Genomic DNA, 17651 nt, shown 5'->3' with positions numbered 1-17651 from the left:
AATTTTCATTGTATTCAGCCTGTAGATTGCACTATGGTACTTCCCGCTTCCCAGACCATTGCAGCCAAGTGACGACTGCAGTGCCTCTTCTCAACGCCCTTGCTGTCAGTTATCGCCCTTCCCACCAACGCAGGGCGGACGGCAATGCTAATGGATGGCAAGGTGAGACGCCAGGAGTAGTGGGGATGGCCTAGGGAGAGGCGAGAGTAGGACGACTAGACAGATTCAGGTTCAGCAAAGTTTTGCACGCGACTAAGGGGCGCTGGATCGTGAGCTGCACGGGACTGAGCTTTTGCAAATAGAGCATTGGCTCAGTGGTTGGGCATGCAATTGTGCAGCCTGACCACCCGGGTTCAGTTCCCATTAGTGACAGGTGATGCACGGGGGGTTTTCTCCCATTTTATTAAGGACCAAGCTTGGTGCATGCTGAGACACCACCCATTAAGATAAAAATCTTGATACTCATCAAAAATATTCTTGAGGATCAGGCTTGGTGAGTGGTGAGACTACACATCAAGATAACCCAAGTGCTCATAATAAAATGGTTGTATGCATCTCTAGTTGGTTCAAAGGCCGGGAGAAGTGAAATTCTCTCCCAATTTTATGGTTGTGGTGCATCATATGATGCAGAGGCCGGGGTCATCCCCTTTCCGAAGAGAAAACCGGACTGAGCTTCATGTGATGTCCGCAGTGTGGCTATCTCTGATTATGAACATCTGACGGTCATCTTTCCTTAGTTTGACAAATTAACAGCCGGATGTGTTTGCTTTATTGTAGAATTTTCTTTATTTACCTTCATATTGTTCTTTTAATATATAATAGATAGATAGGTACATTGTTTCATGTTCTGCCTTTTCCAAGATTATTTTGCCACCACCACTGATGACGTCCTTTACGATATTTTTCCTTTAATAGATCAACAACAGCTGAGATAGCAGTGGAGGTGAACTGTCTTTGGACTTGCAACAGGAGGCGACAGATTGTGGTAGTGAAGAGCACACAAAAGAAGGAGATGGAGTTTGTAGTGGGTGCTTCAGAAGCCACCATGAGGTCTCTCCTAGGCAAGTTGGGCAGCCTCCTTGCCCAAGAGTACACTCTGATCCGTGGCGTCCGCGGTGACATCCAATACATCAGTGATGAGCTCGCCAGCATGCAGGCTTTTCTTGGCGACCTCGGCTCTGCCCTGGACAACCATGATCGCCGGCTCAAGAACTGGATGAAGCAGATCCATGACATGGCATATGACATGGAAGACTGCATCGATGACTTTGCTCATCGCCTCCCTCGGGACTCCCTCAGCGACGTAAGATGTTCCTTCCTGGTGATGGCAGTCTATGAGGTGTGGACATTCAGGCCTCGCCGCGACATTGCTTCCAAGATTGCCGAGCTCAAGGTCCGAGCACAATACATTGCTGAGCGGCGCAACAGATATGGAGTGGACAACCCAAACACAAGAACAAGCTCCCAAGCCGGAGCAACCCATGCTATTACGTATGGCATTGCTGAGCATTTGGCAGCGAGCCGTCAGCTCATCCGCACAGAGGACCCCGTGGGAGTGAAGATGGACATGGAGAAGCTCCGAGGTTCGCTAACCAAACATGATAAAGGCTCTCATCGAGCTGGTGTGTCCTTGATTGGATTTGGTGGTGTGGGAAAGACCACCATTGCCATGGCACTGTACCGAGATTTCAGGAATGAATTTGATTGCCGGGCGTCAGTCAAGGTGTCTCAGAACTTCGATGAAGATGAAATCCTCCGGGATGTTCTTGGGCAAATCAAACCAGCAAACAGTCAAATCAAGCCAAAGGAGGAGGGGCAGGAGGGAAACAACATAGGGAAGTTGAAGAAGAAAAACCTACTGGTAGACATGAAAAGCTCAGTGAAGCAAGTTGTGCCACTGCTCTTTGGTCACAGGCCGCAAAGCAATGATGGCAGCATGCAGAGTAAGATAGAAACAATGAATCGTGACCAACTTATCGAAGAACTCAAAAAACGCCTGCTTGGAAGGATGTACCTCAAAATCATTTCTTTTGTTTTTTTTCGAAATTACGTGTAGTAACGACTGTGCATATATGCATCAAGTGTCTGAATTGTAGTAAACCGGTGATAAAATTGTGTTGTTTACCACAGCAATTTCATTCTGAAGTTTGTACAGTGGTGACTGAAAAATGTAGCTAGTGGAGCCTTGATAATTAAAGACCAAAAGATTAATAGTTAAAGCTGCAGATGGAAGTTTCATCAAAGAAGTTGCACAAGGAATATTTGTGCAAATTTAGTAACTGACCTCCAACTAGTTACAAATAGAAAATTTCGTACGACTATAAATTATAAGTAAAATTTTCTAAAACGTACTAAAACTGGACCTACAATCTAGAAGCAAAAATATGAATACTTATGGGGTTACTCTTCGACTGTTCAGAGGATTACTTTTTTTCTCAGTGGCATGAATTTAAATAAGCTAGCACATTTCATCTCACTTGTAGTTTGTTACCTTTTTCTTGGCAGGTATCTCCTGTTGATTGATGATATATGGTCCGTAGAAACATGGGAGACCATTAGAAATTGGTTACCACATGATAATACAAATGGTAGTAGAGTAATAGTAACTACAAGATTTCAAGTTGTTGGTGCAGCGTGCTCAGAAAGAGATGGAACTGATTATGTCCATACAGTTAATGTTCTCAGTGATGCTGACTCCAAAAGCCTATTTCGTCAGAGTATTTCTGAATCCCCAAGCAGGAAAGAAGGTAAAGGAATGGATAAAATATCTCAAGTTGTTGGTACTGAGTCCTCCAAAGGAGATGGAACTGATCATTTGCCTTCAGCGGATGTTCCTAGTTTTTCTAATCCACAAAGCAGGAAGGTTGGGGAGAAAGAAGAGGTCCATGAGGAGATATGGAAATACTGTGGGGGGCTGCCATTGGCCATAGTCACCATGGCTGGCCTTGTTGCCTGCAACCCCAAAAAAAAAGAGTGATCATTGGAGTAAATTTTGCAAGTCATTATTTCCAGAGCAAGTGGCTCCCCTTACATTGGAGGGGGTCACAAGGATACTTGATTATTGCTACAATGATTTGCCAGCAGATCTCAAGACCTGCTCATTGTACTTGAGCATATTCCCCAAGGGCTCAAAAATTAGTAAGAAGCGTCTGACCCGGAGGTGGATATCAGAATGTTTTGTTTCTGAGAAGGAAGGGCTGAGTGCAGAGGAAGTCGCAGAAACATACTTCAATCAGCTTGTAAGAAGGAAGATAATACGTCCTGTGGATCACAGCAGCAATGGAGAGGTCAAATCATTTAAAGTTCATGACATGATCCTTGAATATATCGTGTGATCGTGTCCAAGTCAAGTGAAGAGAATTTTATTACTGTCGTTGGAGGACATTGGCTGATGCCAACTCCTAGCAACAAAGTCCGTTGACTCTCCATGCAAAGCAGTGGTTCCACGCATGGGAATTCCACAAAAGGCATGAACTTGTCTCAAGTGCGGTCACTGACAGCGTTTGGAAGCCAGAACAGACGGCTCCCTTTCCATTCGTTCAACAATGGAATAATACAAGTGCTAGATCTTGAGGGCTAGAAGGGTTTGACAAATAAGCATATGAATGACATATGCAAAATGCTAGTGCTGAAGTATTTGAGCCTCCGACGAACAGAGGTTTATGAGATTCCATCAAAGATCGAGAAGCTCCAGTATCTAGAAACTCTTGACATAAGAGAGACAAATGTCGGGGTGCTGCCAAAAGCTTTTGGACAGCTCAAACAGCTCCGTAGCATGCTTGGAGGGAACAAAAACACAAAGAAGGCTTTGAAGTTGCCTCATGAGAAGAACAAGGAGCCGATGAAAGCACTTCGGATCTTGTCAGGGATTGAGATCGGTGAGGACTCGTCAGCTGTAGCAAGCCTTCATCAGCTGACAGGGCTAAGGAAGCTTGCCATTTACAAGCTCAATATAAGGGAGGGTGGTCAGACCTTCAAACAATTACGCTCCTCCATTGAGTACCTCTGTAGCTGCGGTCTGCAAACACTGGCAATCAATGATGAGAGCTCTAATTTTATCAACTCACTAGACACCATGACCACTCCTCCAAGGTACATCATCAGCCTAGAGTTGTCTGGCAAGATGGAAAGTCCCCCACAGTGGATCAAAGAACTCAATAACCTCTATAAGCTGACCCTTTCTGTGACAGTTCTTCGGACTGATACTTTCAAGCTCATCCAGAACCTACCCAAATTGTTTACGCTCACCTTTACACTCAGTGCAGCCAAGGATGATAGGGACATAATGGACATCCTTGAGGAAAATAAAAAGCTTACTGACAGGGAGATCATTATTCCACCTGGGGGATTCAAGAGTCTAAAGCTTCTTCGCTTCTTTGCAACTATGGTGCCAAGGCTCAGCTTTGCAGTTACAGGAAAAGAGGTAATGCCAGCACTGGAGAGGATTGATATGCGGTTCGAAGCCTTTGAAGGGATTTACGGTATCGAGACTCTCAAAAGCCTCCAAGAGGTGCATCTCAGTGTTGATAATCAAGCAGATGAAATAACCAAGTTCTTGGTAGATGATTTGAAGGACACACCCAAGTACTTGGATCAAAAGTATGCCAGCAAGTGGCCAAAGATAATCACCGAGTGAAGAGATTGGAATATGTCACATTATCTTTCGGTTGACCAACAAATCATCTGGTACGTGTTGTATAATTAAGTGGGGGTTGTTTCATCAAGTCTGCGTCGCCTTCTCGAGGGCTAAATAAACAGACTGCATCCATTATTGGATATTGTAATGCATATGTGTGTGGTACTGCTGAATCCGTCACTCATTCTTGTAATTTGTACTTCTATTGTAATGTTACTTCCATTATTGATCTATTTGAACTTACCTCGTGTTCGGTTGTGGTATGTATATATCCCACAGTATGTGTTTGATTGAGATTTTTGCACCCTATATTAACTAAATATCAGTCACATGGTTCAGTTGGTGTATGGAGGTCTCTTGCCCAAAGTGCTGGAGTTTTAGGAAGGTAGATTGCCTTCAAATGCATGCAGGCAATGGTAGAGTGTGTGTTAACCTATTTTATCAGGAACTCCTGCTTTTTACATGTTTGATTGTCTTGGTGAAGTAAAGAAGAAACCCCTGTTTTCTATATCAATGCTCGAAGATTTCTTCTTTGCGACCATACTGTAGCAAACTATGCCATGTTTCGTGTTTGGAAACAGCCAACTTTTGTGTTTGGACATTGGCAACAAAGTCATTTATTTTATCAGAGGAATTCTCGAATGCGTATAAGTTCAATACTACCAGTGACAGTTTTTGAAATTTTGGCTGTGTATACATCCAAAATGTAAGGTTTCAGAGAGCTCAGGAGAGTAGATCCTACACATAGTCATTTACACAGAAATGGGTACTAATCTGAAGAACAAACCAGGAGCATGGGGGAGAGAACAGGGCACCTCATCTCGGCCGACAAAGCGAAAGAATGATGCGAAGTGTCAGTATGATCTTCTGCCAAGAAACAGAGTAGTTACTACCACTGCATGCATAGCGTGTTGACATGATTTCCTGGAATTGAGACTCCATATGGCAACGGGGACGAAACCCATCGGGTTTTGCCTTCCCAAACCCATCCCCACGAGAAAATCGCAAACCCGTCCCCGTCCCCATCACCGTGCGCGGGGCTAGTTTTCCGCCCGTTCCCTAAACCCATCGGGTTTCGGGGAACCCGTGGGGAACCCACGAGAAAATCAAAATATTTAAACAAACATAGTGGCAACAAAGAATAACATTTCAACAGCAAAACAAGCACATTTCAGCAGCACAACTAAAGCAAATTTCTACAAAAAACAACCCGACTTGGGACGTGAAGAGGCCACCATTGAGTTCGTCACCGGTGGCTACGCCCTTTCTCCAGATCAGACCGGCGGCAGGGGAGAAGACGTGGAGGGAGGAGGCTCGCCGGCGCAGATCGTGGTCGGCGGATCTTGCGAGATGGGATCGAGCCAGGCGGCGCCTGGGGTCCTAGGTTTAGGGTTAGGTATTATGTGGGAGAGAGAGATGAGGGCTCGAGCGAGGGGGAAAGGAGCTGGCGATACTGGCTGTTTGGCCTTCGACACTAGGGGGTGGGGGGCTCGGTAGTTTTGGGTTGGGCCGCGCAGAAGCACTGGTTGGTAAAAAATGTATTTTGCCGGGTTTGCCGGATTTTGGGTTCGGGGACTACCGAAACGGGTGCAAACCCACGAAACGTGTCGGGTTGTATAATGTGCCCAACAACAGCCCCGCGGGGATGAAAAGACGCCCATCCCCGTCCCCTAATAGGGTAAAAACCCGCGGGGACGCGGGTTTCGGGGCCCCGTTGCCATCTTGAATTGAGACATATACAGCCATGAACAATCAATTGATCTGCATACACATCAATTGCTTTGGAAGTTCAGCATAGGGCAAATAGTTGGAATCACAAAAATCAAAGAGAGCTTAGATGGTTAGATCTGGCCACAGTCAACAGAGCTGACCAGGGTATCTTATTGGATGTCTCTGCAATAAGTATATGTGATTCAGAACAGTTCTTTCAAGTTTCTGCTCGACATCTTGTAGCAATGAAGACAATTCATTCATCACAGCACAAACTTTTCTTATTTTGTATGGATACTTGATGTTGCTTTTCATATATTAGTTTACAGAGGGAGTACTATATAATAATGCAATAAAGGAATGGCTGAGTTGCTGAATGGCGTCATACTAGCAATTCAACAATTAAACTTGTTTGAGCAATAATTTGTATACAATACAGAACCGGCACATAGAAAAAGGGATTTTTCTGCTTAAGCAGACCCTTTTGTGAACATTATATTAATTATAGGACATTGAAACTGGCTGTACCTGATCTGCAAGGTCATATATCAACTTATGGTCTTCACCATATTTGCCCATAAGGTTTTCTCACAACTGAAATGCAGGTGTACCAATTTCAACAGCGCTGTGCATCTCAATTCTCAAGTACCGCACATAAAATTATTATGAATTTCAATAGCTAGGTCATATACCAACTTATTATTGGAAGTGCACGCCGACTTATGGCCATTTGATCTGAGCCAAAGTCAATTACCTAGCAGAACAGGAGTAAGGATAAACATTTAGACAGAGAATTGACTGACATCTACTGAATATAAGTAATCAGAACAGAAAGACAAGGCAAGAGAGGATGTGAATGCACAATCGTTCATTAATTCATAGTACCTTGGGAACGTTAGGCAATCTCATCTCCTCCTCGCTAATTCAATGCTCCCCGTCAGATCAAACAGCAGTGACAGCTTTGGTTCCCCAATTAATACGTAACCACTGCAGAATCGACGCGAGGAACGTTGTTTCCATCAGCAGCATGGTCCCAAAGCAGCACTGGTGCAAAAAAAGTACCTTTGCCGGCCAGCAGCATCAAAGCCGCCTCCTCCTCCTTCCCCTCGCCGGTTTCAGCGGCAGCCGCGTCCCACTTCCCCAGCAGTCCTGACGGGAGCGTTGAGCTCGGCCAGGACAGCCCCATCAGTAGCACATTCGGGTGGAGGGCTCGCGCCGACGCGCGAAAAGGCCCGTGCACGGCGGGCATTTGGCGAGCGCGGCCGGCGCCTCCTCCGTCTCCAGCAGCAAGATTGGAAGACGTGGACCCCGTCCTTGGCGGGCGTGGCGAGAGCGTCGGGCAAGGCGCAGCGCGCGGCCTCGCAGGAGAGCGGGGCCGCGCAGCAGCCGATTCCGGCGGCGAGGGCGGCCTCGTCGCGGCTGAGTGCGGCGGCGGCCTCTTCTTCTTTTTTTTTTCTACATTTTTGTTCTGTTTAGTTTTTGGGTATATTACACAAATATCAAGTGTTTTAAAAAATAAAATATCCATGTATTTAAAAAACTATTCGTTTATATAAAAAAATGATGTCATCTTCTTTCTGTATTTCAAAAAAAAAGTTATCATACAAAAGATATACATTCTTGTTTATTCAAAACATGTTCTGTGTGCCCAAAAAATGTCCGTGAATATAAAACATGCATGTGTTATTTAAAAACAGTTCTCCTTGATTTTCAAAATATATAACATGGTATGTAAAAATGTTTATCATATATTTAACACAAATCAATGTTTTATGTGAAAAATATCTCAATGCGTCTTTCAAAAATGTCATCGTGTGCTTGAAAAGGATCATCATGTAATTCATAAATATTAATCATGTATTTTATAAATATTCAAGGTGTATTATAAAATGCGCATCGTGCATATATAAAAAGGTTGACTGTGTATTAAAAAATGTTCAGCATTTATTCAAAAAATGTTCATGGTGTATTTAAAAATGGTTCACCGTGGATGAACAATTGTTCATTATGCATGAAAAACTCTTTATTGTGCATTCATGATCATCATGTACTGACAAATGCTCACGTGTAATAAATAAATATTCATCCTATAATATGTTCGTCATGAATTAAAATTTTAGTGTGTAATTTAAAGTGTTCATCTTGTATTTTAAACATAAACATCGTGTATTTTAAAAAGTCATCGTGTATTAAAAGAACTCATACTACATTCGTAAAATGTCCAATGTGTATTAATATGTTCATCATATATTTTGAAACATCGTGTATTACAAAAATTATGTATTTTTCGAAAAAATTATAAGAAACAACCAGGTAAAAGGTTCAAGTACTTTTATAATAAAATAGCATGCAACTTAAAATTTAGAAAAACAAATATATAGGATGAAATAAATGTTCATAGATTTTTTTGGGGGTAATGTTCATGTACATAAAAACTATACTTTAAAAAAATGTTTGCATACCTAAATAATTGTTCGTATAACTTATTGAAAAAACATATATTTTACCTCCTTAGAGTAAACCAAAAAAAAGGAAAAAAAATCAGAAGACAAAGAAAAAAATAGAAAAGGAGAAAATCAAGAAAGTAATAAAGATAGAAAAGGTTAAAAATGAGACAGAAGAAAGATAATAAAAGGAGAAGATAAATAAAAAAACAAATAGTTAAAGGAAATAAAAAATGCCAGAGGAAATCCAACTCAAAGAAGACAAAATAAAAAAAAATGATCATGCGAAACAAAAAATCCCACTAAGTACTACTATTGGGCCTGGCCCACATATAGCCGTGTTGATGCAAACGTAGGTTGTATCTCCCAACAGGTGAGGAATAGCCTCCACATTGCCATGCAAACACGTTTAACCTAAACTGGCCATTGTTGGGCATTTCCACATGTCGATGTTTCATTGGCACGTCCTGTCAAGTGGATGGATGACATCTGTCGCAATGCCGAGCAGACGTGTGGTACCATTGGCGAATGAGAATTTGCCACGTGGAAAAATGCCATTGGTTGGTGTTGTTAATGGGTATCAGATCCAAAACCGACATCCGATAGCTTAGCAGCGACCGGTTACGGTGGATGCCATGTGTTAGTTACCCTTAATGATAATCATGAAAGTGAACAGTTCCGTGAAAATAAATTTAGTATTGTCATGGAACACTTCCGCGACAGCACATGTATGACTATCTTGATTATGTCATAAAATCGTCACAGATGTACATGTGTAACAGAAAACATAAAATACTTTGATAAACACATATTATCACGAAAGTGTTTCTTCTTTTGTAGCGATAGGATGCTCCTCTTTGCCACGGGCCTCGACAACATCAGAGAAGTCATCCCGTTTCTGAGGTATCCCAGGAAGGCTGACCTCTGAAGATCTAATTGGCCTATGAAGCAATAGCATAAGTGTCCATAATCTGATAACTAGCTAGGGTAAAACAATAGTAAGTGTAAATCACAAGTTGTCCATAATTGAGAATAAGAGTTACACTACTGGGAAAGGGCTTATAGGTGAACTATATTTAGCGATGGGCAGGACACGGGCAGGACATGTCTCCCGCCACTGTTATTACTAGTAGAACGCCCGTGCGTAGCCACGGGCTTTTAAAATATTTTTGTTGAGTTGTATAAACATAATGGATGTAAATTTTCACATATAGAGATAAGATAGTAATATTTTGCTAAAATTATGTAAACACAACGCATGTCCAATTTTGCATGCAGAGACAAGATAGCACGGGCACAATCGGGGTATTTATTGAAGTCCAATTCACTTGTAAAATTGATAAAAGAGATAAATTAACAATGAAGACATATAGAGCGATGATCCAATTAAAATTCTATTACAAATTAATATCTATTGTTCCTTGTTGTTGTGTTTACGCAATTCTCACACAATATTAGAAAATGGTGTTTTTAGCTTCATTCACACGATATTTAAGCAAGTATAATAAAAACTTCTTCCTGAGCCTACATTTGTCAGCTACATTTTAATCTTACTTTATATCATAGTAAATGTGCTGCTGTAATCATGGAGTAGTGCTTCTAGCATTGTTGAGAGTACTTACAGAAGTGACCATAATCCATAGTACCTGTGTTGCTCCTGTTGCAAATCCCAACCCCAACCCGTGCTCACTCTCAACCCTCACTTTGATCACAAAGTCCACTGACTCCCGTTCTAAGTGAGCCAGTTTCCAACACCGGCATGACAGTTAGCAAGGGACAAGGTGGGAAACCGCCTACAGATATTATTCACTACACGCATATAGCAATTTTTTCTAAGTAGATAATGCTACCAGAACATGCACTCAATAAAAAGATAATGCTAGTCATCTTATATATATCATCAAAAACTTGCCTGCACCAAATTTGTACAGAAACAAAAGACAAAAACGCCTTAACGTGAGATATGATTTTCTAATCCGGCGGCAGCGCCACTCCCTTGATAAATCACGAGCTTGTGCTCTAGATTTACATGCTTGATCATTCTCTTCCCCGTCGGTCTCCGCCTCCGCTCCCCAGCCTTGTTGTCCTCCTCCCCTGACCTCCTTGGCTTCAAGTAAGTCTCGTACAAAGTTTTGTCACTTTGTCTAGATTTTTGGCCCTAAATCATGGGCGTCCTCAGTACACGCACCTCTGAAAAATAGAGAGCAACCATATAAGCTTAAATGCTTGGCCAAGGTCGGCTTAAAAAACGGACTTCTTCCTTGGTTGTTGTAGAACTACATGGCCTGAGCTGCAGTTATTTTATATCTGCTATTTTGCGTTGCCAGCGTTCATGTGTCACCTCCAACCTGCATCAGCAAAATATGTAGGCCTCAGTAGTATACTGGACAACTCCAAACCTCATGGAATTGCATAATTTCCATACACCTGCATCAGGCTTTCCTATCAACTACTCAGGTAAGAGTTGAAACCGAGCTCAACCGGTAAGCAAAAAAAATTAGAAATCAGTTCAGGAAAAAACGTCACGCCCTTCTCGAGTCTCGACAGTATGCAAGAATCATGACTAAACACTATGTGCAGACATGGTGAGAGATGCCACCAGATGTCACGGTTGTAGACCAGAAAACAGCTAGCCATTCCTATTATACAGATTTGCAAGTCTTAGGATGTGGTAAAATTCTAGGTAAGCAGGTTAGCACTGCCGTACTTGTCATTTGGATCAATACGGCTGTTATACATCTCTGACCTCCTCAGTCCATCAGTAAAAGAGCAAATCATGTAAGGCTTGTTCATATAAGTGTGCATGTGCAATGCACTTCTTGTCAGGAACAAAAAATTTGAATACACAAAGCTAATGTAGAGAAACCTGCAGAGAAAACCAGTACCAGGACATAGTAAAAGTAAACTCTGGAGGAAAATAAACCTGCATTGACCATATATGACTATAAACGACACAGCTAAGAAAGCAGTTTCCATGCTTTCATGTGACAAACTTCAATAATGCTTAGTAGTTTGTACAATATAATATAAGCAAATATGAAAATGAGATATGGTAAAATCACCCATCCATGGCAGTTTAACCAAATTATGTAAGTTAACAAGGCAGAAGCAGAAACAGAGTTTTAGCATGTTACATTTCAAATGACTGTAAGATATCTAACATCAAGGAGTGATCCCGAAATTCATACTCATAGCAGCCAGAGAGGACATTAGCGACCTCCGTAGGTAAATTGTACAGGAACATCGGTTTCTCTTTCTTCAGGACAACTGACTGATAAATCTCATCTGGTGATTTGGCACACCAAGTCTGAACGCCACTGAACATCTCAAGAATGCTCCAAGCGAAACCCCAATGAGTCAGTCTCGTAACTAATTGGGCCTCTGATGTTTGGTCGCCAATGTTCTGGGGCATGTAATTTGGAGTCCCAAGTCTTTGGATAAGATCTGGATTTGGCAGCGGAAGTCCAAACAGCAAGGATGGAATCCCAAATCCCCCAGCACAGCATGGTCATTGTCATCAAGGAGAAAATTACAAGACTGAAGATTCTGAACAAATATTCCCCTGGAGTGTAGTTGTAGCACACCATGCGGCAAACCAGTGCCATATCAGCAAGTTACATGAAATCATAAAAATATGTAGTACTACTGAAGAAGACATCTTCTAAACAGAGCATCTGAAATTCAGTGCATACAGTCAGAGGCGTGTTACCTCCAGAAATCCCTATCAAAAGACACTGGTTTCCTTCCATGCATTACATATGCCAAAAGATACTAAGCATAACATTAACCCATTTAGTTGTCTAGATAACCAGATTAAATCGTAAGCATTACATGGTTATATTTCAGTGAAAAGGAATACTGTTGAATAATGATTGCCAATGCATGTCAGCATGCATAATTCCAAAACCACACGTTTAATCATTTAGGGGGCACATACATTTATTTTCAGAGCCTGCAACTCATAATGAAATGCTAGACAAGTTTATTGTCCTACTAAATATATGAGGAAATTATCAATGTCAAAGTTGTTGTGTCTAATGCCAAAACTAAGTACTATATCAGGTCTGGTTACTGAGATGGTGTTCGGTGTGAAGATTAGTTAACAAAAAAAAGTGAAAATACTTGTGTAATTAGAACAACAAGAACTGTAAATGTATGGATTTGGATTTCACAACTTAATGCCAACTAACACCGCATTAGAAAGAAGGAAAGCCTGGTCCAGTATACTTTGCAATGAAATTTGATTGAATCATTAGAGCCATGTTGAACAATACCCGGCGAACGTTCGCTGGTGATGAGGTCCCAGTGAACACACACAGAACCGCACAATCAAGATCCTGTGGATGGCTGTTTCTCAAAAAATTGCACTAAATTAAAGAACTGCCATGGCAGTTTATAAAAAATGCCCCTTGCCCCTACCCTAAAAACTACCACTTGAGTCGTTCACATATGCCATTCCTGGCATACAAACGGCATCTTGTTTTTTTCACTTTCCTAAACAAAAAGCAACAAATATATACTCGCTATTTCATTTTGACAATAACAACAAGCTACGTCAAACACTCAGTTTTAAAAAAGCTCATGTTTCAAATTAATGTAGCGGCCTAGAAATTGAAATATATTTTATGCTTTCAGTAATCACTCTTGTTGTTAGATATTTGTGATGTGAGCAAAACCATTGTACTAATATATAAATTTAATCAATACAGTTTATTTTACAAAAGCACACAATACAGTAATTTAGGATATACATCAGAGGTCTCTATAGAATCTAAGCATTTAAAAGGAACATATTTTCACTCATGCTGCCATAACAATTTGGCAATGAGAATCTTGTAAGAACTACATTTTCAGCGATACAATCAAGAAATTATCAATTCCTAAGGCCCTAGCTAGAATCCAATAATGATTTATAACAAGGAGGGTCTAGCAAGAGCAAGATCGACACCATCAATGAAATTTCGTCAAGCCTGTGATGCACAGCAACCAACAATGGTGGAGGAAAGTGAGTTGTACCTGAATAGTGCCCGACCGAAGCGACTCAGTCTGAGATTTCGTAGCCACAACATGGCAAGCATGCACGGCCTCACCATGAGCGAGAGAGGGCACCAAAGCCATTCTGGCTCAAATAGGATGGAGGTCTTAGTGCTAGGAGAAGCATATGCCCCCTGGCCGTTGCGTAGACAGCTCTCTACATGCAAATACAATACAAAAAATTGTTGGAATTGTCAGCTGAATAGCAAATTCAGTTAGAATTTCATGTGAACATAAAACCTCAATTTAATGAGATCAATAAATCTTATTTTTACAAAAATAATAAACACAAGCGCTAGAACAATACTTGTACCTAAATAAAGTTTACAGATGCACATGAATAGATCCACACGAACAGAGCCAAACAAAGGGTCGAGTTAGTAACCTCACCATGATCCCGAGATAATTGCTATCCATATGGAGGCGACTCCATCATTGCTATGGAGTAGAACTACAGAACCACAGAACAACATCTCTCCTCATGGAAACCGGGGTGAGAAGAACACGTAGAGGAGCATCATGTCACGTCACATAAGGCGCGATGTCAGGCACGCCGGCAACCAGCAATGCCATGGAGAAGAAACATAGCAGAACCAGCTGAGCGAGGATGTAGTGGATCAATGGGAAGGTCAACACAACAGCTTGGACCAATTGAATTGATGGCCATTAGATGGGTCGGTGAAAGAGAATTGGGTGGCACTTGGCCAGGGTCTTTCTTTGCAATGTTCTTCTTCTTCGGGATTGCACTCCATCGCCACACTTCCCTGTGGTCTTCTCCATCCCGCCAGACACCCCCTGCTTCTTCTCACGCCGTCCCGCGGTCTCGTGTCACTCGATGGCCTCGCTGCTTGGTAGCTACTTCACTGTAACAATGGGAACCAATCTTGTTTCAAGACAAGATTCTGTCAGTGAAAACTACAAAACGCATGAATCATCATGAAAACGAATAGCAGTACATCATAACCAAGTGAAGAAATAAATAAGAAGTGAAAGGAACTTGCAGAAATCAATTTCATATGTGAGGATAATCTGCAAAATATGTTTGTCAAGACAAATCTAAAAACCAAACTGCTTGTGTGACTTTAATATGAATTAAATTGCTGAACCAAATATGTTTGTCAAGACAAATCTGAAAACCAAACTGCTTGTGTGACCTTAATACGAATTAAATTGCTGAACCTCGGTATAGTGGAAAAGATATTACTAACCTACAGAGTAAGACTTCCAATCCTACTGTTTGCTAGCAGCATAATAATGTGACTCCCAGCATACACCAACAATGCGAAAAAATTAGAGCTGGAAGGCATGAATTCCTAATACAAAGAACATGATGATGAAAAACTAATTCAAGCTGAACAGAATCAAATCCTACAGCTCATCCATCTTATGAGGAAAGGATTCCTGCTTCCAAAATGAAGATACCCTGCAAATAACATGGAAAATACAAGTGAGTTTGTACAACAAAGCTGATCCTATTGGAAAGTGCCTAACTGCCTACTAATTCAGGATGAGCGGGTAAGAAAGCATCAGACTAATATGGTGCAGATTTTGATTGGCTATGGTACATGTAACTTTGAAATTGCCGTGAAGAAGCTAATATTCAAGGCACAAATGAGATCTGAGATACAGTATAAATTGACAAGTAGATCTCAGTTTATCATCTGCTTTGAAATTAACTGGAATATAAAGAACGCTGCCACAGCCCACAAGGAACCGCACCCATAGCAGATCAGTCTGAATACAGGTAGCAACAAATCGAATTTGCATCACAACCTTTTCAGTTTCTAAACGGATAGAAGGGAGGAAAGAGCCGGGAAGTCTTACCAAGCAGGATTGGTGTCCGAGACGAAGTCATACTCGAGGGACAGGTAGCTGAGGTATCCGTCCATGTTGCCCACCACGCTGTCCTTCCGAAAGAACTCTGCCCCGCCGATCATGCCCCCCTTCTCTCCCTGCCCGTGAAGAGCTGGGGCTGCAACCAGGAGTACGCGGAGGTGGAAGAGGAAGTGTGGCCTGCGGTTTGGGCGGGCGCGGCGACATGGACGGATCCAAATTAACCTTGATGGGGAAGGAAGGAAATTGAGATGGAGAAAGCACCTTACCTTGGCGGTGGCTGGAACGGTCACGGCGGCGGCGGCTAGCTAGGTATTCGCGGGCGCTCGCTCTGGAAACGGACGGAGCCCAGGAGGCGCCTCGCCTTGACGCGTGTGGCGGGTTCCTCACGGCGCGGAGGTGGAGGCGACCAGAGCCGGCGGCGGCGCGGCGCCGAGGTTGGTGCGACGGCGAGCTCGGGCGGTGAGGCGGCGGGGCAGAAGCTGCAGGAGACGGCGGCGGGGACCTCGAGGCCGAGCTCAGGCCATGGCTTCCCTGGCTCCAGAGGCCGTGGCGGCGCCGGACGCAGCGGCGGGGCGAGGAGGAGGTCGGCCGTCGGGGAGGCAGGAGCTCCTCGTCCCCTCGATCCAGATCGGGATCGAGGAGGGAGCAACAGGGGCGCGAGGGAGCGGGCGACCCGCGGGCGGAGGGAGCTAGGGCGTCGTCCGATTTTTTGTTCGCTGGTTTTCGCTGATTAATCTACGAAATTTGTTTAGGACGAAAAAAAACCAATGAAGGTGGAACGAAAATTGACCGGCGGAGACTACCAACTGCTCCATTAGAAGTAGAGATTTGAAAGTAGTTGTGGCCGGCGCCACAAACCAACCACCAAAACTGGTGGCTTTACAGTGGCGGGGGCTCCCAAACGCCCGTCGTAGGTAGGCTCTCCCAAATAAATGAACCGTCTCAACAGTGTAGTGGCAGGCGACTTCTAGACGCCCGCCACAGCTACACTTAGTTCTGGCGGGCGATGGGCACACTATGCCATAGTTGTGGATTGGCCAAATGCACTAAGTAAATCCAAATTTTGGTAACTTTGCTATGGTGGGCGGCGTGTACATGCCCACCACAGCTATTCACGCTTCACGCCAGGTGAACCGTCATCTATTTTCAGTTTCCACTCATTGCCCTTGCATTCAGTCAGTTCTTCTCCCCCTTCTACGCCACGCCTCGCCCGCCACCGCCGTCCCTCCGACCCGCACCGCGCGCCGCCAGATCTGCTAGCCGCCACGTCCGTCCCTGCGTCCGCCTATGGATCTGCTCCCCGTTCGCCTCCAACCCACGCCGCCGCCGCATTTGCTCGTATTCCGCCTCGATCGACGACGTCGTTGTCGTCCGCCTGAACTGACGCCACCGTCGTCAGCCTCGACCGACGCCGCCTTCCCCCTTCGCATCCGCGGCCAAAAAAGCTGCTACCGGTATGAACCCTAATGATAATAGAACAAAAAATGCGATCTTTTGTCTGTAATTGGACAAAAAAGATGAAATGTATGAACCCTAGGATCACTCTTTAGGTTTTTTGTTGTTTGATGGTGTCTTTGGGTTTTCGCCCTATGGTGAACTACTCGATGACGAGTGTTCGTTGTGGGTTTCCCAAAGATGCTTTGAACTCGCTTTCCTCTTTCTGTTTTCCTTTGTAGTATGGTGAAAACTTGTGTATTTCCGCTATGCAAGTAATGGAAACATGTTATGCCCGGTTTAAAAAAACTTCAGGTAAATGTCACATAGCCTAACAAGTCATTTTTAGAGAAAAGACCAACCAAGTGACCTATAGATAGCCTACACTTTATTGCTTAATATATTTGGGATGCAACCCCATTGGACCATACAAATTAAGCTAAAGACAACAAATCTCACTTTGTACGAAATCTTAAACGCATCAAGGAAATCTTAGTTTGTAACAGATAATTAGTTGGATCATTGCTTGATGTACACATTATTTAGTTAAATTTTCT

General features: G+C 43.0%; 1 long non-coding RNA gene and 1 pseudogene across 11 annotated transcripts; one reads left to right on the top strand and one right to left on the bottom strand.

Moving 5' to 3' along the window:
- The first annotated feature begins 990 nt into the window (after positions 1 to 990).
- On the top strand, positions 991 to 4932 carry LOC123151207 (disease resistance protein Pik-2-like; annotated as a pseudogene).
- A 5705-nt stretch (positions 4933 to 10637) lies between these two features.
- LOC123151553 (uncharacterized) lies at positions 10638 to 16378 on the bottom strand. Of its 11 annotated transcripts, none has more exons than XR_006475713.1 (7): positions 15927 to 16376; positions 15649 to 15837; positions 14215 to 15247; positions 13807 to 13981; positions 11498 to 12352; positions 11045 to 11138; positions 10638 to 10980 (listed from the first exon to the last, which is right to left on the bottom strand). It is a non-coding gene; the product is annotated as an uncharacterized lncRNA (long non-coding RNA). The 11 variants fall into 11 exon arrangements; XR_006475712.1 differs by having other exon boundaries at positions 11071 to 11138; XR_006475710.1 differs by having other exon boundaries at positions 10638 to 11138; positions 11498 to 11656; positions 11925 to 12352; positions 15927 to 16374.
- Between the last annotated feature and the right edge of the window lie 1273 nt (positions 16379 to 17651).

The sequence above is a fragment of the Triticum aestivum genome, chromosome 7A (assembly GCF_018294505.1).
Source record: "Triticum aestivum cultivar Chinese Spring chromosome 7A, IWGSC CS RefSeq v2.1, whole genome shotgun sequence".
Classification (NCBI taxonomy): domain Eukaryota; kingdom Viridiplantae; phylum Streptophyta; class Magnoliopsida; order Poales; family Poaceae; genus Triticum; species Triticum aestivum.
This window is presented reverse-complemented; position numbering and strand designations above follow the sequence as displayed.